This window comes from Macaca mulatta, chromosome 4, assembly GCF_049350105.2.
Source record: "Macaca mulatta isolate MMU2019108-1 chromosome 4, T2T-MMU8v2.0, whole genome shotgun sequence".
Lineage (NCBI taxonomy): Eukaryota > Metazoa > Chordata > Mammalia > Primates > Cercopithecidae > Macaca > Macaca mulatta.
The window spans coordinates 155,562,442-155,584,512 of record NC_133409.1 but is presented as its reverse complement, the minus strand read 5'-3'; the positions used below and the strand labels follow the sequence as shown (position 1 = coordinate 155,584,512).

General features: G+C 42.3%; 3 non-coding genes and 1 pseudogene across 3 annotated transcripts; 1 reads left to right on the top strand and 3 right to left on the bottom strand.

The window, feature by feature from the left end:
• Positions 1-365: 365 nt before the first annotated feature.
• TRNAL-UAA (transfer RNA leucine (anticodon UAA)) lies at positions 366-448 on the bottom strand. The gene has a single exon. It is a non-coding gene; the product is annotated as a tRNA-Leu (tRNA).
• Positions 449-6,239: 5,791 nt separating this feature from the next.
• On the top strand, positions 6,240-6,313 carry TRNAT-AGU (transfer RNA threonine (anticodon AGU)). Its single transcript has one exon. It is a non-coding gene; the product is annotated as a tRNA-Thr (tRNA).
• Positions 6,314-8,435: 2,122 nt separating this feature from the next.
• On the bottom strand, positions 8,436-8,508 carry TRNAV-CAC (transfer RNA valine (anticodon CAC)). Its single transcript has one exon. It is a non-coding gene; the product is annotated as a tRNA-Val (tRNA).
• A 7,651-nt stretch (positions 8,509-16,159) lies between these two features.
• LOC106997828 (Golgi pH regulator pseudogene) lies at positions 16,160-17,458 on the bottom strand (annotated as a pseudogene).
• Positions 17,459-22,071: the final 4,613 nt, after the last annotated feature.

Below are 22,071 nucleotides of genomic sequence, written 5' to 3'. Positions count from 1 at the left end.
TCATTTGGAAACTATGAGAATCCTGGGGAGTGGCTCTTATTTCCTGGGAGGTACTGAGAACCTAGAGTTTCTTACCTGTGGCCTTAGGGTCAAATAGCCTCAGAGGTTCAATTCCTGGTGGAATTGAAAGTCCTGGAGCAGACATGGATGTGAGTGGTGGATATGAGTGGTTTTTCCTTCTATTGGCAATCCCATAGGTTGTGGTAGAGAATCATTCACACACTACTGCCTATTCAGGCGATTTCTTTAGATTTGAAGACAAAAAGGGTTAGTGTTAACGCAAAGGGGTAGAAAAACAATGAAGTCACCTTCACATACTTTTTAAATGCCGGTATTGAAAGGAGTCTGGAGATGAAAACTTAACCTACCGAGAGTGGGGTTCGAACCCACGCGGGCACTAGCCCATTGGATCTTAAGTCCAACGCCTTAACCACTCGGCCATCCCGGTGACTGGGGCTGGACATAAGGCAATCATTTTTTATAACAACAAAGGCATTTGTTCTGAACGTTAAGGAAGTACTGAATTATTCCTGTTTTTACTGAATTGTATTAAAATATGAGGATATAATAGGAAAATAAGGCATTTGTTCATCAAGCACTTCTCCTGAGTCTCCTCACTTGGTCAAAATTTTCCAGAGAAATTTTTGTTTTTAGTTTGTTTGAAAAGAAAAACAAAGGAGCAGGGGGAGGGATGGAGAGATGGGGGGAGGGAGGGCCCTGTGGAAACCACAGCATTAACACCACCTACTACTTCTACTTCACTAAAGGCACTGTCCCGATTTTTTCTCCAGAGATCACCGTTTTGCCTGCTGAATTCAAACTTCTACTCCAGACACACTGATGTCATTGGAGGCATCAGGATTGGGGGCCCAAGGTTTATTATTAAAACGAGTTCATCTTGGGGTAAATTTTAAGATGTTTAGTGGACACAAAGGCAGTTCAAATTCTTTGATTTTAATGACAAAATGCTTTAAACTGACAATGCAACCTATCTACAAAAGGAACATATTGAGCTGTGTGTGGGCTGCTCTGAAATACACCACGCCAGAACTCAAAGTGTTCCCAGAAAAGCTCGCAATCGTTACAGCAGAGAATCCAATCCTTGTGGCTAAAGTATCTCTTGGGAGACTTATTACAAATGTGGATTCTAGAACCCCTCATGCAATCGTCCTGACTAAAGCGATTTACGATGGGTCCCAAGAATCTCAGTCTTACCAAGCACCCTCAAGTAACTGTAACTTCAAAAGTCTGCTAAACGGGACTCAGTGAAGGGTGCTAAAGCTGTCATGGGGAATTTAAGAACTCATTAAAGAAGCTCGTAGAATGGAAGTTTAGGGTCTGGAGGACACAGAGCTGAAATGAAATCCTGAAGTAGGGTTGGAATATAATTAATTTATGTAACAATACTGAACACCTAGTGTGTGGCATGCCCCTTTGTTTTTCAGGTAATCAGAGGAAGGCACCACAATATGCAAAGGTTGTGTGGTCTGCAGCAGACAAGCAAAGAGAGTCAGAGGACATCTCCTCAGAATCTCGTCAGCTGAGGAAACAGGAGTCCAGGCCTTATTTGTGATCCTCAGGACTGCCCAGGTCCACATCAGGATCTTTCTCTGGCTTATGAAGTCATGGAAAAGGAATGGACTCCTGAAGGCCTTTGGTTGTTGGGCTCTGGGTTCTGTCTCTGGCCAGATCAAGGTTCCATTCCTTGAAGAGGAGATATGACCTAAGAGATTCCCACTTCTACCAAACACTGAAGGAAATTCAGGTCTCCCGCTGCTGGGGAAAGAACTGACTTGAGGATGGGAATGGAGGTGACTGGAAAGTTCCATGAAAAGCATATCAGAGAAAGAAACCATCATATATAGATAGACATAAAAATGTTTAGAATATTCTATTACTGTTAGCTCTTAACACGAACTACAGAGCAGACTCAATCAGCTGTGAAGTTTTTAAAAGTACACTTATCGAGAGTGTTTAAATATCTACATGTGAAAGTAAAAAATAAAACTTTTCAAAGTATATGAAGGATGGTCGGCCACGGTGGCTTCAACTGCAATCCCAGCACTTTGGCGGGCTGAGGCGGGCAGATCACCTGAGGTCAGAAGTTGGAGACCAGTCTGGCCAACATGGCGAAACCCCGTCTATCGTAAAAATACAAAATTAGCTGGGCATGGTGGCGCATGCCTGTAATCCCAGCTACTCGGAAGGGTGAGGCAGGAGAGTCTCGAAGTTCTGACCTCAGGTGATCCACCCGCCTTGGCCTCCCAGTGTGCTGGGATTACAGGTGTGAGCCACCGCACCCGGCTAAAAAAATCTTAAATTAAAAAATCAAGAATATGTAAGATAAAAGACAAAGTAGAAATATAAATATGTAGATAGGTGCACTAATGGGAGAATATGCTTGAATTGTCTCCAAAAATGGCAAGGCTTAATATATATATCAAGAAGTCATGAAAATCTTCAAGAGAAGGACAGCAAGATCAAAAGGAAGTGAACAAAAGATAGGACAGGTAATTAGAGGAGAGAAATATGTCAAGACTAACAAATATTGTACAAAATCTTTAGCAATCACAGAAATAAAAAGTAAAAAGATTTATCGCATTTACTGTCATTACATTGGCAAAACTAGAAGCTGAATAAAATTAATTTTTGTAGGACTAGTGATAAAAGAACCATCCTGTCCTGCTAGTCGAAGTTTAAATTAGTGAAGCCATTCTGGAGTACTTCTTATTCAAATTTAGGATATTCACGTTCTACGATGTAACTGCTCTGCTCCTAGGCATAAGTCTTCCCCAACCCTATCCACTGCCTCAAATCTTACACAACTAGCGAGAGTACACATGTGATAAAGTTAATCACAGCCTTATTTTTGTCTTTTGAATTTGAAAGAAAATTTAATATTTATTATTGGAAAGTGGACAGGTAAACTGTTGTAAATGCACACCATAGGCTATTAAGCAATATAAAAAGTAACAGAGTAGATATACATGCAACAATGTGGATGGAACTTGAAAAAGAACACCAACAAAAGAGACATGGGTTTCTGCTTCTACCTGTGAAGAATTCACTGTTAGGAAAGTTGCAAACAACAAGAAAAATATACTGGACACAAGTATGTGAAATAACTGTTTTCAGGCATCACCTGCTGTCAGTGCGGGACTGTAATACCTGAGAGAAGAGAAATAAATGAGGCGAGTCTTACAAATGTTTTAGCTTATTGTCTAGGGATTTAGGCCTTAGCACAGTAAGGGAGAATTCAAAAAGAGCTAGGTTGTGTCACTGAATTGAGAACGCAAAGGATTTCACGGAGGTCAAAGCAATTAGAATTTGGGGACAGAATACAAGACAGGAGACAGCTGCACAGAGAGAGCTCCAGAGGTCTGCAGAGGGATCTTCTGTGTCTTCGGTGGAATATTGATCTGTGCATGAGTGGGGTTAAAACTCCAAAAGGCCAAGGAAAGAACCACTGGAAAGCTGTAAGCATATCAATTTATGCCATTCATGAATCCATTCAACAACTGAGAATAGCCTGTGTTCTCATCAGCTGTAGTGAAAATAATTTACAGGGCATAGGTGGAGTCTCACAGAGGTATAATCTTTGTATTGGAGCTAAATTAGCTCAATTGAGGCTGCTTTTGGACTCACCCTAACAAAATTTAGAAGCAAGCCATGGATGGAATAAAATTTTATTTGAACTTGCAAGAAAAGGGATACTTGATATGAAATTGTAGAAAGTTTAGAAATGCTATTGCCTGTAGTATTATGGAATGTAGAAACAAATCTATGAACTGAATAATTTAATTAGATTCTCAGACAGAATTATAAAGATGTTTCCTAGCATTTTCTTTTAAAAAATATTTACTTATTTATTTTTATTTTTATTTTTGAGACAGGGTCTCACTTTATCACCCAGACTGCAGTACAGTGGCACCATCTTGGCTCACTGAAGCCTCCTCGACCTCCTAGGTTCAAGCAATCCTCTGCCTCGGTCCCTCAAGTAGCTAGGACTACAGGTGCATGCCACCACAGCCAGCTAATTTTTGTATTTTTTGTCAAGACAGGGTTTCGCCATACTGTCCAGGCTTGTCTGGAACTGTTGGGCTCAAGCGATCCACCTGCCTTGGCTTCCCAAAGTGCTGGGATTACAGGTGAGACACAGCACCCGGCCTAAAAAAAATTTTTTTTTTTAAACTTTGTCTCCAAATTACTTCTCACCTAAGAATTTCCTAGCATTTTCTTGCTATTTATTGTAAAATATGGCATGAGAGAGATAAGTTAAAGGGAGAACTTCTAAATGTAAATGAGCCACAATTTACTGAGTTAGAAAGGAAAGCTATTTGCTATTCCCAGGTGTTCCCGATTAGACAATGATGCTAAAATTAAGAAAAGACTTCCAGGCAAAATCAAATCCAGAGCACGATCAGAAAATGCAGTCTAAAGATGAAGTCAAGGGTGTTATTGTAAGTCCTTTATTAATACCATAGAGAGACTTAAGGTGGTATCTAAACAAACTGCTAAGGTTCTTAAGGACATACGTTAAGGATCCTATAGTTTAAACAATAATTCTACAACTCTTAAGAATGTGGCCCTACTGCCATTTTATGGGAAGCCAAAGAGAGACAAGGCATTATTTTTATGAATATGGCTTTTGTTTTAAAAGAGATTGGCGAACTTTAAAAAAAATTTTTTTTATTGAGACAGAGTCCCGCTCTGTTGCCCAGGCTGGAGTGCAGCAAGTGGCCGGATCTTGGCTCACTGCATCCTCTGCCTCCCAGGTTCAAGTGATTCTTCTGCCTCAGCCTCCCAAGTAGCTAGGACTACCGGCGTGTGCCACCATGCCTGGCAAATTCTTTTTATATTTTTAGTAGAGAGGGGGTTTCAGCAGGTTGGCCAGGCTGGTCTCAAACTCCTGGGCTCAAGTGATCCTCCCGCCTCGGCCTCCCAAAGTGCTGGGATTATGGGGGTGAACCACCGCTCCTGGCTTGGCAAACTTCTTCTTTAAAGACACAGATAGTAAATATTTTAGGCTTTGTGGGCCATTCGGTTGATGTGGCAATTACACAAATCAGCTGTTGCAGGAAAGCAGCCACAGATAATCCTAAATGAATGAATGTGGTTGTGTTCCAATAAAACTTTATAAAAACAGATATAAGGCCAGATCTGGCCTGTGGGCTATAGTTTGTGAACCCCTGGTCTAAAGGAATAAACTTCAGTAACTTTCATAATGTCACATTTTTTTAAGAAAATTATAGTATTTGAACATTGACAGTCTGAACTAAAAGGAATAAAGGACAGCATAAAATGAAAAGACTTTGGACCTCACCCCTCTTCCCCCCAGACTACTATGGGAAGGAAGTAGGCTAAGAAAACCATTCAGCTGCAAGTAAATGATATTTCTTATTAAAAGAATGGATGAATCCGAGTGTGGAATAAGAACCCAGGAGATGGACCCAAGAGCCTAGGGAGTCATTCTCAGACGTCATTACTGAGTTCCAATCAACGCACTAGCATCATGTGCCCACTGAATTCTACAATTGCTACAGACCAGTGTACCTCTTTTTTTTTTTCTTTTTCCTCTTGTTTTTGTTCTTTTTGAATAGGATTGTGTATCGAGATTATCCTATGTCTCCTCTGCCTATAGTTGGGTGACAGGTAACTTGTATCTTAAGTACATAGATGTTCAAACTAAGTAGAACCTTATTTGAAAAAAATTACCCAAGGAATTTAATCTGCACCTTTACCTGATTTTGATAACGCCATCCTAGAGGTCGAGTTCATGTTGCAAAGGAGTCAGACATGGCCAGGGTGACTATATTTTGCATGCTGGACAGACAGAATCATTGGGGGTCAAGTTAGAGAAAAATGTAGAGAGAGTGTTTTTCCTGATACCACTTACCCACTGCATGAACAAATGAAATGAGAGTTCATCAGAAGGCAAATTCACCGCTAAGCATATGAGATATAATTGTTCTCAGAAACCAAGCAAGTTCTCTACCTGGCCACCAGAGCTTATAGTCTGGAGGTGTTCTTGACATTTAGAGCAGTTTCCTAAAGGAAAACGGTCTTCTTAATTTAGGACCTATTCTTATTCTATAGCAAGAACATTATTCTCTGGTTTTGACTGAGATCCAGAAATGTCATATTGTGTTACTACAAAATAATCAGTGAGGTAGAAACATTGACAGGCTGAGGTGTAAATTTTTATAAAATAATAAATTACCCCCACACAATACAGGTGAGGCTTCGTGGCTTAGCTGGTTAAAGCGCCTGTCTAGTAAACAGGAGATCCTGGGTTCAAATCCCAGCGAGGCCTCTTATTTCTTCCCCTAAACTTAGGTAAATTCTTGTCACTAGTTAAACCTGACTTGGATTTATACCTAATAATTTCTTCCCCTAAACTTAGGTAAATTCTTGTCACTAGTTAAACCTGACTTGGATTTATACCTAATAAAGCGGCAGACTTTGAATCTCGATGTCTGATGCACTTTGTAGAGAAACATGGTGATGGGTTGGAAATATTTACTATGAATTAGCTAAATCTATGCCAGAGACCAACCATCTAGAATTGAGATGCAATTTTCTACGTTTAAATTTTTGTAGCTACTTTTCGTATTTCTAAGGAACTTACAGCTTCACATAACAGTTTTGCTTTTAATACAATTCAAAAGGAAGGTAAGGAAGGAAATAAGACATATATATTGTATAAATTGAGTGTTGTGATAACTTCCTCCTTGCATGATTCTGAACTCTAGAATTTCACTGAATATATTGAAAAGTGGAGTAACATGACAACGTCGTGAGAGGATAAAAAGAACAATTAGTGAAACACCAAAAGAAAACACAAACAAAAACAAAAAACCTAACAAGAGACTGGAAGCAAATGAGACCTGAAATTGTGGATCATTTATTAGACAGATAAAAATAAAAGGATGGAAAAAATTAATCAAACCCTGGATACAGTGTTATGTTTTAGCTGCTCTTTAAAGAAAAAAAAATTATCAGTTATATCTTCAAGTTATCACATTCTACAAATGCCTTCCCTCATAACATTCTTTTTTTTTGTTTTGTTTTTATTTTTTGAGACGGAGTCTCGCTCTGTCGCCCAGGCCGGAGTGCAGTGGCCAGATCTCAGCTCACTGCAAGCTCCGCCTCCCGGGTTCACGCCATTCTCCTGCCTCAGCCTCCCAAGTAGCTGGGACTACAGGCGCCCGCCACCTCGCCCGGCTAGTTTTTTGTACTTTTCAGTAGAGACGGGGTTTCACTGTATTAACCAGGATGGTCTCGATCTCCTGACCTCGTGATTCGCCCGTCTCGGCCTCCCAAAGTGCTGGGATTACAGGCTTGAGCCACCGCGCCCGGCCCCTCATAACATTCTTTGTTGCAGTATCGTGCTCAGCTTTTTGCTTCTCCCCGTAAGGAATGATTACATTGGATGATTACTCCTTTTGTGAGCATTTAGGAGAAAAACCAGTTACCTAATTGATGAGTGCAGTGCGAAATGGAAATATTCCTTGTTTAAGAAAATTAGGAATTTCAAACTAGCAATAGCAGAGCATTAAATCAAGTGCCTGGCCTTGTGCAAATGCGTAGGTCGCATGCCCATGAAGACAGTCCTTACTGGGAAGACGGTCCCGATTGGGAATGAGGTTATTTGTCAAAAGACTGGATTTTAGAGACACCTTAAAATGGGGTGAAATCTAAAGTGATAGTCAATGATATCAAGTACAGCTAGAAGGCTTGACAACTTAAAAGTACTAAATAGGAGCAAGGCACGGTGGCACTTTGGAAGGCTGAGGCGGCCAGATCACAAGGTCAGGAGTGTGAGACCAGCCTGGCCAATATGGTGAAACTGCGTCTCTACTAAAAATACAAAAAGTAGCTGGGCGTGGTGGCACATGCCTATAGTCTCAGCTACTTGGGAGGCTGAGGCAAGAGAATCGCTTGAACCCGGGAGGCGGAGGACAGCCACTGCACCCCAGCCTGGGCAACAGAGCGAGACTCTGTCTCAAAAAAAAAAAAAAAAAAGAAACAAGGAAATGTTACAATATAAAAAGAATTCTTAAAGTCATCATTTTGTTAGTCTTCTCTAACAAAGTAACATTTATTATACAATTCAAGTTACTCTTCTCAGACAACTCGACCTCCTTCCAAATCCCATCAAATAGCACCAGGCCGGGATCTTTCAACATAGATATATGCTCCTTCTTCCTTTAGCTTCCAGTTGTCTTTGGGCTCCCATGGGGCTCCCTCCTCTCTAAATCTGGTGTAGGAAGAGAGCAAGTCGCATTGGTAGTACTGAGTTACACAGTGTAAACAACTTACAGGCGGGTAGTAATTGATTCGAATGGACGGGGTTCCTAGAGGGGTCGCTGTAAATTTTAGGAAGACAAGCGTTCGCTATAAGTTTTAGGAACACAAAATTTAGTACACGATAATGTTCCCGCCCGGTTTCGAACCGGGGACCTTTCGCGTGTGAGGCGAATGTGATAACCACTACACTACGGAAACCCCTATTAAGGAAAGACGGCATCCTGCTGGATCTCATCAGGAATTCTCTGTTGATCATCCTTCCTAGAAATTTGTTTTCTTTCTATTCAAGTCAGTGTCTACCATCGCATTTTAAAACTGCTACAAAATAAGCACCACGCCGAGATTAGGAAATATCCAAAACCCAGAAATTGCTGAGTATTTGAGTTCTATGAGTCTTATACTAAAACTATAACCTCAGTAAGATAAATCTCAAACATCTTGGCGCTGACCAGATTTGACTTTATTTACTTGACGTGATGACTGGAATTTGTCCTTCTGCTTACCTCAGAATTCCTTCTCACTCTCACCCAGCGTCAAAATCGTTACAAAATTCTACTGAGCTTACATTCAGACATTATTACATTTTATAATGTCCTTCTCCTCTGTTGTTGATAGGTCCCTCGTTCAGGCCCTTTATATCTGTTCTTCACGACTCTTCGTAGCTATTCGAGGGTTGACTCTCTGAATCAATTCTCCACCGAGCTTAAAGTCCCAAGCTTCATTTCCCTTCATAAAGTTCCACAAACATAAACCTTTCTTCTTTCTTACATACACATTTTATAGACTTCTTTTTTTAAAGAGAGGTTCTAGATTCACAGCAAAACTTTGAGCAGAAGGTACAGAGATTTCCCATATACCCCCTGCTCCCGCACATGCATAGCTTCACCAAAATTTGCTGTTGTCAGTGTTCTGGACTTTAGCTCTTCTGATAGGTGTGTAGTGATATCACAGTGTTGTTTTAATGTGCATTTCCCTGATAACATATGATGCGGAACACCTTTTCTTTTCTTTTTCTTTTTTTTTTTTTTGAGACGGAGTCTCGCTCTGTCGCCCAGGCTGGAGTGCAGTGGCCGGATCTCATCTCACTGCAAGCTCCGCCTCCCGGGTTTACGCCATTCTCCTGCCTCAGCCTCCCGAGTAGCTGGGACTACAGGCGCCCGCCACCTCGCCTGGCTGATTTTTTGTATTTTTTAGTAGAGACGGGGTTTCACCGTGTTAGCCAGGATAGTCTCGATCTCCTGACCTCGTAATCCGCCCGTCTCGGCCTCCCAAAGTGCTGGGATTACAGGCTTGAGCCACCGCGCCCGGCCAACGGAACACCTTTTCATATACTTACTTTTCATCTGTATATCTTGGTTGTTGACATGATTGTTAAGGTCTTTGGCCGTTTTTTTTTTTTCATGAGGTTGTTTGTGTTCTTACTGTTGAATTTTAAGAGTTCTTTGTAGATTTCGAATAAGAGTACTTTATCTGGTATATCTTTAGCAAATATTTTCTCCTAGTGTGTGGCTTGTCTTTTCATTGTCTTGATGTTATAGTGTTTTTGAGCACTAGCATGTCTTTTTGGCTCTTTCTTAGAATTTCCATCTCTCTGCTTACATTGCCCATCTGTTCTTGCATGTCGTCTTCTTTATACATTAGAGCCTTTCCCATCTTTCTTTTTTGAGACAGAGCCTCGCTTTCTCACCCAAGCTGCAGTGCAATGGCTCACTGCAATCTCTGCTTCACGGGTTCAATCAATTCTCATGCCTTAGCCTCCCGAGTAGCTGGGATTACAGACATGTACCACCAGGCCCCGCTAATTTTTTTTTTTTTTTGTATTTTTAGTAGAGACGGGGTTTCAACATGTTGGTCAGACTGGTCTGGAAGTCCTGGCCTTACGTGATCTGCCCACCTGAGCCTCCCAAAGTGCTGGGATTACAGGTGTGAGCCACTTCGCCTGGCCAAAGCCCCTAGCATCTTAATCAGTTGTTTCAAATTTCTGGTCTGAGAATTCCAACATCCCTGTCATATCTGAGTCTGATTCTGATGCTTGCTCTGTCTCTTCTGTGCATTTTGCTTTTTATTGTGCCTTGTTATTTTTTCTTGATAGCAGGATATGTTCCACTGGGTAAAGTGAGGTGCTATAAGCAGGCCTTTAGTAATGTGGTGGAAAGGTGTTGGGGGAATAAAGCATTCTGTAGTCCCACAAGTAGGTCTCAGTCTGTTAGTGATCCTGTGTCTCTGGACTGTCAACTTTAAACATGCTTCCTAGTTTTCCCCCACTTTAGGTGGGACTAGATGGCTAGAGTGGGCTGGAGTTCGTTATTTCCCTTCCCGCAGAGCAGTTGGGCTCTGATAAAACCCTGGCAGGTTAGGCTGAAGTTAAATGGTTTCTCCTGAGGGCAGACCCTGTTAAGAGAACAAAATGCTTTGGCCTATTGCAAACTGGTTCTTGCCCACCTGCTACCAGAAGTAGAGGGGATTTTTCACCCATATTCACTGTGACAATCTGGTCAAGCTCCTGAGGTAAAATTAACAAAATTGTGAGGTGAAGATGACTGAGTTCTGAGATTTTATTTCCTAGACTTGGCAATGTTGAGCCACCAACAATTTGCTAATTAGAGTTCAGATTTCCCTGCTCCAGCACTAGTTCACATGGTGTCTGTTCTGTGGGTTTCTGCTCTGGTAAGTTGTGATTCTCTGTATTTATTTGTCTTTTCAATTTTGGAAGCAGTGGCTTGCCCTGTGACCTCATTTTTTTCTGACAGACATAGGAAGAGCTGGGTTTTCAGTTTGTTCAGGTTTTACTTGTTTTTAGGACTTAGTGATGACTTGTAGCTTCTTACATGCCCAACTGGATACTATATGTATATAAATCTATAGCTTTCTCTCCAAGAACAGTGTTAGCAACTATCAATAAGTTTGGATATGTTATACTTTATTATTTTTAGTTCAAACTATTTTCTAATTTCTCTTGTAATTTGTCTTTAACCCATAGGTTGTTTAGGAGTGTGATGTTATTTTCCCAAGCATTTGGGGATATTTTCCTTTGTTTCTGTTACTGACTTCTAGTTTAATTCTATATTGATTAGAGAACATTCTTATTACTTTTTTTTTTTAGATGGAATCTCACTCTATTGCAGAGGCTAAAGTACAGTGGTGTGATCTCAACTCACTGTAGCCTCTGCCTTCCAGGTTCAAGTGATTATCCTGCCTCAGCCTCCTGAGTAGCTGGGACTACTGGTGCGGGCCACCATGCCCCATTACCATCAGGTTTTAAAATTTTAAATTTTGAAATAATTATAGATTTACAGGCAATTACAAAGAAAGCAAAGAGAAGTTCCCTGTACCTGTAACTTAGTTCCCCCAATGGCTACATCTTATATAACTATAGTACAATATTAAACCCAAGAATCTGACGTTGGTACAATGTTTGTATGTAGTTCTAGGTCATTTTATCATGTGTAGATTTGTGTAACTATCACTGGAAATCAGAAAAAAAGTTTCATCACCACGAAGATTTCCCTGTGGGTGCCACCACTTAATTAGTTACACTCACTTCCCATGCCAACCACCCCCGCACAACTAATATGTTCTTTTTTTTTCTTTTTTTTTGAGACAGTCTCACTCTGTTGCCCAGGCTGGAGTGCAGGGGCACAACCTCGGCTCACTGCAACCTCTGCCTCCCGGGTTCAAGCCATTCTCCTGCCTCAGCCTCCCAAGTAGCTGGGATTACAGGCACATTCCACCACACCTGACTATTTTTTGTATTTTCAGTAGGCACAGGGTTTTACCATGTTGGCCAGGCTGTTCTTGAACTCCTGACTTCAGGTGATCCACCTACCTTGGCCTCCCAAAGTGCTGGGATTACAGGCATGAACCACTGTGCCAGGCCTAATGTGTTCTTAATCTCTGTTTTTTATTTTGTTTTTAGAATGTTATAGAAATAGGCCAGGTGTGGTGGCTCACACCTGTAATCCCTGCACTCTGGAAGGCTGAGGCAGGTGGATCACATGAGGCCAGGAGTGCAAGACCGGCCTGACCAACATGGTGAAACCCTATCTCTACTAAAAATACCAAAATTAGCTAGCTGGTCGTGGTGGCTCACACCTGTAGTCCCAGCTTCTCGGGAGGGTGAGGCATGAGAACTGCTTGAACCCGGGAGGCAGAGGTTGCAGTGAGTGGAGATGGTGCCACTGCACTCCAGCCTGGGTGACAAAGCAAGACTCTGTCTTAAAAAAAAAAGGTTGGCCTTTTTCACAGCCTAATGCTCTTGAGATCCATCCAATTTGTTGTATCAACAGTTCCTGCCTTTCAATAGCTGAGTAGTTGTTTATTGTATGGATGTACCACAGTTTCTTTAACCATCTACCTATTGAGGTACATTTTAGTAGTGTGTTTTGCTATTATAAATAAAGGTGTTACAAATAATTGTGATAGATTTTTGTGTAGACATAAGTTTTCATATCATTTTGTGTTGTTATATATTATTGAATATATACAATATATATTGAATGCTACACATGTAGCATTCACATATTTCTGTTTTATAAAATGTCTCTGTTTTATCAGTATGAAATGCCTCCTTTTTTTTTTATTATGTCATGTCTCTATGGTAATACTCCTTGTCTTAAAATCTACACTTTATGTTAATACATATGTTTTACGTTAACTTTTTTGTGGTTAGCCTTTGTGGTTTTTTTGGGGGGGGCGTTGTTATTGTTTTTAACTTTATTTTATTTAATTTATTTTTGAGACTCACTCTCATAAATGGAATGTAGTGGCGCGATTTTGGCTCACAGCAACCTCTGCCTCCTGGGTTCAAACAATTGTCATGCCTCAGCCTCCTGAGTAACTGGGACTATAGGGGTGGGCCACCACACCTGGCTAATTTTTGTATTTTTAGTAGAGACAGGGTTTCACCATTTTGGCCAAGCTGGTCTTGAACTCCTGGTCGCAAGTGTTCCACCTGCCTCAGCCTTGCAATGTTCTGGAATTACAGGTATGAGCCACCACACCCAGCCTAACCTTTGCTTTATCCCTTTACTTTTCTTTTTTCTTTTTTTTTGAGACAGAGTCTCCCTCTGTCACCCAAGCTGGAGTGCAGTTGTGTGATCTCAGCTCACTGCAACCTTTGCCTCTTGGGTTCAAGCGATTTTTCTGCCTCAGCCTACCAGGCAGCTGGGACTAAAGGTGTGCGCCACCACACCTGACTAATTTTTGTATTTTGAGTAGAGACGTGGTTTCACCATATTGGCCAGGCTGGTCTCTAACTCCTGACCTCGTGATCCGCCTCCCAAAGTGCTGGGATTACAGGCGTGAACCACTGCGCCCAGCCTATCCCTTTACTTTTCTAAACCATTTAATTTACATCCTTACATATTTTTAGGGCCTTTTAAAAATTGTGGTAAGATATACATAACATAAAATGTGTTATTTGAATTAGTTTTAAGTATACATTTCAGTAGAATTAAGTACATTCACATCATCGTGCAACCATCCCCATTATCCATCTCCAGAACTTTTTATCATCCAAAATTGAAACTCTGTATCCTTTCAATAATAACTCCCCATTTCTCTCCACTTTCCTAGCTCTTGGTAACTACTCTTTCTGTCTCTATGAATTTTACTATTGTGGAAATCATATATTTGTCCTTTATGTTTGGCTTATTTCACTTTGAATAATGTTCTCACTCTTTATTGATATATCATGTATCAGCTTGTATCAAAATTTTACTCCTTTTTAGGCTTTCTGAATAGTCAACAGGTAGAATCAACCAAAATCAATAATGCTGCTGTGAAACACTGGCATGCAAGTTTCTTTTTAAAATTTTAATATTTTAAATTTATTTTATTTATTTTTTGAGACAGGCAATTACCCATGCTGGAGTGCAGTGGCACAATCATGGCTCCCCGCAGCCTTGACTTCCCGGGCTCCAGTGATCCTCCCACCCACACCCAGCTAATTTTTGTATTCTTGGTAGAGACGGGGTTTGGCCATATTGCCTGGGCTGGTCTCGAACTACTTGGCTCAAGTGATCCTCCTGTCTCAGCCTCCCAGAGTGTCGGGATTACAGGCATGAGCTACAGGGCCAGCTGGTATGCTTTTAATTTCACTTTCTTGCCTACTTTCTGTGGCTAGAACTGACAACACTATGCTGAATAGTGTGGTGAATATGGGCATTTTTGTCTTTTGCTGATCTTGGAAAAAAAGCTTTAGTCTTGCACTACTTTTTTTTTTCTTTTTCTTTTTTTTTTTTAATTAAGAGGGTGTCTCACTCTGTCGCCCAGGCTCGAGTACAGTGGTGAGATCTCAGCTCACTGCAACCTCTGCTTCCCAGGTTCAAGTGATTCTTGTGCCTCAGCCTCCTGAGTAGTTGGGACTACAGGCGCACGCCATGCCCGGCTAATTTTTTTGTATTTTCAGTAGTGATGGGGTTTTGCCATGTTGGCCAGGCTGGTTTCAACTCCTGACCTCAGGTGACCCCCCTGCCTCCGACTCCCAAAGTGCTGGGATTATAGGCATGAGCCACTGTGCTCAGCCAGCCCTTCACTATTGAATATGATGTTAGTTGAAAGTTAATCATAAGTAGCCTTTATGATGCTAAGGAAGTTTTCTTCTATTTCTAGTTCATTGGGTGGGTTTTTTTTGTTTGTTTGTTTTTCACGAAAGGGTGTGGGATTTTGTCAAATGCTTTTTCAGTATCAATGGAGGTGATTATGTAATTTTTTTCCATTCTGTTAATGGGGTATATATTACATTGACTGATACTTATATGTTGAATTATCCTCACATTCCAGGAATAAATCCTACTTTTTCATAGTGTATAATCTTCTTAACGTATTGCTAGCCAGGCATGGTGGCTCACGCCTGTAATCCTAGCACTTTGGGAGGCCAAGTCAGCGGATTGCCTGAGCTCAGGAGTTCACAACCAGCTTGGGCAACACAGTGAAACCCCGTTTTTACTAAAATACAAAAAATTAGCCGGATGTGGCAGTGTGTGCCTTTAGTCCCAGCTACTCGGGAGGCTGAGACAGGAGAATTGCTTGAATCTGGGAGGTGGAGGTTGCAGTGAGCCGAGATTGCACCACTACACTCCAGCCTGGGCGGTAGAGCGAGACTCCCTCTCAAAAAACAAAAACAAACCCAAAAACATTGCTAACTTTAGTTTGCTAGTAATTTGTGGAGAAATTTTGTATCGTACTGCTTCAGTATCCTTACTAGTTATAGGTCTATTCAGATTTTTTATTTCTTTGTAATTACATTTTAATAGATTGTTTTTAGGAGCTTATCCACTTCATCTAGATTATCCAATTTGCTGGCATACAATTGCTCACAATATTCTCTTATAATCCTTTTGATTTCTGTAAATTTGTAATGTCTCTTCTTTCTTTTCTTTTCCTTCCTTCCTTCCTTCCCTTTCTTTCTCTTTATTTTTTTCATTACAATCTCTGATTTTAATGACAGTCAATCTCAAGGGAAAGCTATGACCACCTCCAAGTGAAACTTAAAATGGATATCCTATGTGTTTGGCCCAGCTACCATAGACATCTCTTGTCCCAGAGTTCCAGTGTATTTTTTCCTTCTAGTTTTTTGGTTCCTCTCTGCCATTGCACCAGCCTCAGGTCCACATAGGATGCTCTCTGCTGAGTATTGCCTTGAGTTACTTCTCCCTCTCATGTTCTAGCTGATGCTACTCATGATCACAGTATCACCTGAGTAGGAAAGAGGATGCTAGAGGTAAAAAATGCTACCACAGCATTTTGTTATTTATAAAATGTTAGACCCTTGTCCCCTCCATTTTTTCCTCTCTCATATCTAAATTTTGAGACCACTGGCCTCTAACAGTCTGTAGTAGGCCTAAGTTCAAGGTGTCATATGCTTCTCTGGTGCCTGTTTGTGAGCCAAATAGAGAAACACTATGCTAGAGAGAGTGCTGACCAGGAAGATCACATCAAACCAATGGGGACAGAAATTGAACTGCAGTTCTCCAAGGACTTCAGTAATTATGGTGCAGTATTCTAGAGGCATATTCATTCGGATCAGCAGCGCAGAGGAGACAAAGTACGTGCCCATTATCTGTGCTAATAGCAGGACATTGACACTGGAGGACTTACTGCTAGAAATGGCATAAAATAACTTGGTATGAGTGATCAGCAGTCCTCTGATGGATGTGGCGATGATTATTCCAACAACAATGGAGGAAATGTGTTGGGACCAAAACTTCACATCACATTGGATTCCCAGATAATTCACAGTGATCTCAATGACTCTTGTGACAGGATCCATTTTCCCAACTCGATCAAAAACAATATTGATTGTTGCCATGAAAAATTTCCAAACACAGTAAACAGAGAAAAAGTAACCCAGAAAATTAAAATATTTCCCTTTGAAGGTTTTGGAGTATTCTGTTCTCTCCTTGGTAGCATACAGATCAGCTGTTTCCAGAAAAAGCTGCCTGCTTAGTTCTTCCAAAGCATTCACTTCCTATTGAATAAGTGGTAATACTTTTTATCATTCCCCAGAACCCTGATGATTTGTTATGTACCTCCCCCTTCTGGAACATTGTTCTCTGTGCCATTGCCATCCTTTTCTTTTTGGTTATGATCATATCCATGGTTTGGAGCAGTCACTATTCTAGGGCTAGAATATCTGTGTCAGTCACATTCCTGAGGAAGTAAGACATGAAAGTGTATGGGCAGTAGACAGCACCAAATCCAGCAAGGAGAGCCGTGAGAGTAACTCCAATCACACCAACCCAGCTGATGAACTGTTCTATGGATAAGATCCCATGTTTTGGGCTGAGAATGGGAAAGGAATCTCCTAGTTTCCAGAAGAAATAGCTAAAGGTCAACCACAAGACACAGGAAAAAAGCAGTTGTTGTTTATGCACTAAGACAGAGGAGACAAAAGTAGTCGCATGTTGCCCACAACAAAATAGCCAGTGTAAAAACGCACCATGAAAACCAGGATCAGTAGAATTACACACAGGTTCATTTTCCAGTGAAAATAACGAGAGCTGCTACTCAATACTCCTAAGATTTCAAACATGATGAGCTCAAACATAGTGCAAGAAAATGCAAACATCACAGAGAAGGTCACCCGTGCAACATACTGACACACCTCATAGTTCTTAAACAATTGGCCCATGAAGAAAAGCCACCCAAATTAAAAAAAAAAAAAAAGTATCTGGGAGGTAATCATGATGCTGGAATCTATCAGGAAGCCTATGGTGAAGTGTAGGGAGGGCTCCTGCCTCCATTTCCCACTTCCAAGGCCGCGGCACCCTGGGGCCACCGGCCTCTCACACAGCCGGCATTCGCCCAGGTGCCGCCTGCGGCTCGTCAACCCGACGCCATCAAGCTGCGCCTCAGCCAGCCAATCAACGGCTATGTCCTGAGCTTCCCGCTTCGGGTTCAGCGTAGGTAGAGCAGACACCTCCACTTTCATTTCTGATTTTAGTCTTTTGAGTCTTCTCTCTTTTTTTTTTTTTTTGAGACAGAGTCTCACTCTGTTTCCCAGACTTCAGTGGCGCGATTTCGGCTCACTGCAACCTCCGCCTCCTGGGTTCAGACGATTCTCCTGCCTCAGTATCCTGAGTAGCTGGGATTACAGGCGCCGCCACTATGCTCCGCCAACTTTTGTATTTTTAGTAGAGACGGGGAGCTCGCCAATTTGGCCAGGCTGGTCTCGAACTCCTGACCTCAGGTGATCGCCCACCTTGGCCTCCCAAAGTGGTACGATTACAGGCGTGAGCCACTGCGCCCGGCCCTCTCTTCTTTTTTTTTTTTTTTTGGTTTATTTAGCTAAATATTTGTCAATTTTGGTGAACTTTTCAAATAACCAACTTTTGGTTTCATTGATTTTCTATATTGTTTCCAGCCTGTCCTTTCCAATGGCCTGCTTTTCCTGACAGCCTGCCCTATGGATTTAGCACTTACTAGCCAGGTCCACAGTTGCATAAGCCAATTCCTTAAAAAAAAAAAAAAAAAAAAAAAAAAAAAACCTCTCATATATAAATATTCACCTGGATGATTCTCCACAAACCGAATAAACCCCGCCTACCACCACGCAACTCAAGAGCACTCCAAGTTCCTTTCCACTACTGTGACTCACCCCCTTCAACCAGTGCAAAGGCAAGGTCTTGCTTTGTAGTCCAGGCTGCAGGGCAGTGGCGTAATCAGCTCACTTGAACTCCTGGGCTAAAGTAATCCTCCCGCCTCAGCATAAGCCACTAAAGGCCAGCTAAGTTTTAATTTTTTTTTTTTTTTTTTGTTTTGTTTTTTGTTTTTTGTTTTTTTGTAGAGATGGGGTCTTACTGTGTTGCCAGGGCTGGCTTCTAACTCCAGGACTGGCTTCTAACTCCTTGGCTCAAGTGATCCTTCCGCCTCAACTAACTAAAGTGTTGGGATTGCAGGCGTGAGCCACTGCGCATCAGATCGCTGAAGCTGGATTGTATAGACATAGCTCCCTTTTTTTTTTTTTTTTTTTTTCTTGAGACGGAGTTTCCCTCTTTGTTGCCCAGACTGGAGTGCAGTGACGCGATCACGGCTCACTGCAGCCTCCGCCTCCCGGGCTCAAGCGATTCTCCTGTCTCAGCCTCCCGAATAGCTGGGATTACAGGCGCCCGCCACCACGCCTGGCTAATTTTTGTATTTTTAGTAGAGACGGAGTTTTACCATGTTGATCAGGTTGTTCTTGAACTCCTGATCTCAAGTGATCCACCTGCCTCGGCCTCCCAAAGTGCTGGGATTACAGGCGTGAGCCAACGCGCCCCGCCAGCTCCTTCTATTCTGAGATCTTCCAGAGTAATTTTTTCTGTCGTATAGAGGTTACTATTTTGCCTAACAAGCAAAAGGTTTTTGGATCAAAAATATGATGCCTTTTCTTTTAGTCATGTTGCTTCTGTGAGTCTCTGTTTGAACCGATAGAATCTTTGCATATTATTAAGCATAAACACGGAAAGACTTTTTGTATTCTTTCCTTGATCTTGAGCTATCTCAGGAACCTTTGTCCCTTCTTTGTCCTGAGCTATGTTGTTGAACCCTGAATCCATTACCCTCTTTACTTTTTTTTTTTAGATAGAGTCTCACCTTGTTGCCAAGTTTGGAGTGCAGTGGAGCGATCTCGGCCCACTGCACCCTTCTCCTCCCGGGTTCAAGCGATTTTCCTGCCTCAGCCTCCTGGGATTACAGGCGCGTGCCACCACGCCCAGATAATTAGTAGAGACCTGTTTTCGCCACGTTGGCCAGGCTCGTCTTGAACTCCTGACCTCAGATGATTCGTCTGCCTCAGCCTCCCAAAGTGCTGGGATTACAGGCACGAGCCACCGCGCCCGGCCGCTCCCTTTCTTTTTACTCTGTGTTTGTCTGCATGCTTTGAGAGGCCCAGGTGGTGCCTACCGGAGTAGGTGCCAATGTGCAGGATCCCATCTGTGCAATGCAGGTGAGTCTGGCTTCCTTGGAGTCCCGAGAGCAGACCTTTGTCAACAGTTTTCTGCAGAGTTTCCTTGGGGATCTCGAAAAAGGAACAGGGCTCCATTTTGAGCAAAGTGGGGAACTGGACATTCTTTACCCTGAATGACAGAAAGTTTTCAAGAAATAGATACGTGGCAACCTCATGTGGATGTGTGAATTGATACTTAGAAACTGTCAAGGCTTTAAAGAAATTATATCCCGGCCGGGTGGGGTGGCTCGTGCCTATAATCCCAGCACTTTGGGAGGCCAAGACAGGCGGATCACAAGGTCAGGAGTTCAAGACCAGCCTGGTCAATATGGTGAAACCCCGTCTGTAGTAAAAATACAAAAAACAGTTAGCTGGACGTGGTGGTAGTCTCCTGTAGTCCCAGCTACTCGGGAGGCTGAGGCAGGAGACTGCTTTAACCCGGGAGGTGGAGATAACAGTGAACCAAGATGTTCTGGGGAGACAGAGTGAGACTGTCTCAGAAAAAAAAAAAAAAAAAGAAAAGAAAAAAAAAATTATATATTGGCCCGGCCTCTATGGGACCCCTAATATTGGCATTATTAGCACGATGCTCTAATCAAGTAAGCTGATCAGTTTTAACTAAGAAAGTTTTCTTTTCTTTTTCTTTTTCTTTTTTTTTTTTTTGAGAAAGAGTCTCGCTCTGTCGCCCAGGCTGGAGTGAAGTGGTCTGATCTCGGCTCACTGAAAGCTCCGCCTCCCGAGATCACGCCGTTCTCCTGCCTCGGCCTCCCGAGTAGCTGGGACTACAGGCACCAGCCACCACGCCCGGCTAATTTTTTGTATTTTTTTAGTAGAGACGGGGTTTCACCGTGTGAGCCAGGATGGTCTTGATCTCCTGACCTCGTGATCCGCCCGCCTCGGCCTCCCAAAGTGCTGGGATTACAGGCGTGAGCCACCGCACCCGGCCTCCTTACGCTCTTTTAAATGTACATACTGTACCAAGGTGGAAGAGAATATGTATTTGTATTAGACTGTATTTGCACTTCTAAAAACCTCTGAAAAGAGAGCAGGAAATTCATGACAATGGTAGCCTGTTTAAAATGCTAGGAACTGGCCGGGCGCGGTGGCTCAAGCCTGTAATCCCAGCACTTTGGGAGGCCGAGATGGGCGGATCACGAGGTCAAGAGATCGAGACCATCCTGGCTAACACGGTGAAACCCCGTCTCTACTAAGAAATACAAAAAAATAGCCGGGCGAGGTGGCGGGCGCCTGTAGTCCCAGCTACTTGGGAGGCTGAGGCCGGAGAATGGCGTGAACCCGGGAGGCGGAGCTTGCAGTGAGCTGAGATCCGGCCACTGCACTCCAGCCTGGGCGACAGAGCGAGACTCCGTCTCAAAAAAAAAAAAAAAATGCTAGGAACTGTACTTTGACATGATAGCACGTAAGAAAAATAAATAAATAAAATTACAAAGCTGGGAACTGGGCGGATGAGAAAGAGGAAGGTGAGAGTACCTGCATTTTTTTTTTTCCTATACTCAGGATGTTTGAACCAAGTGAATGTGTTACTTATCATAAAAATTAAGCCAGGCAGGGTGTTATGTACCTATAATTCTAGCTACTTGGGAGCCTGAGATAGGAGTATAGCTTGAGCCTACGAGATCGAGACCGCTTGGGCAACCTAGCAAGACCTTGTCTCAAAAAAACTTTTTTTAATTAATAAAATTAAATAATTTAACAAACACTGTAAGCATATAGTAAAGTGGCGAAATAATAGTCTCTGGAGTGGTGAATGAAGCCAAGTTATTTATTCAAAAAATAATCTAAGAAAAAACTGTAGACATATAATAAGCAAGGCAGTAAACCACAGGCATCCTCCCTAAGGGTGTTTGCAATAGTGACAAGGAGCCACTATTCTCCAACTAGGAAGGAGACTCCACTTGAAAAGCTAGAGAACAGTGATTCACAGAAGTACTTTGATGTGCAAGAAAGGTAAGGCAAAAAGGATAGGAGTCTTCCCTAATGGCGTCCAAGACTGGCTTTGGACATCCTATTAAGTGAGACCTGGGAATTTTAGGAGAATCACTGGATTGAACAAAAATTAGACCTAGGCTGGGTGCGGTGGCTCATGCTGTAATCCCAGTACTTTGGGAGGTTGAGGCAGGCAGACCACTTGAGCCCAGGAGTTTGAGACCAGCTTGGGCAACATGGTGAAACCCTGTCTCTACAAAAAATAGCAAAATACTATCCAGGAGTGGTGGCCTGTGCCTATAGTCCCAGAATCTTGGGAGGCAGAGGGTAGGATTGCCTGAGCCCAGGAGGTTGGGAGGTCAAGGCTGCATTGAGCCATGATTGTG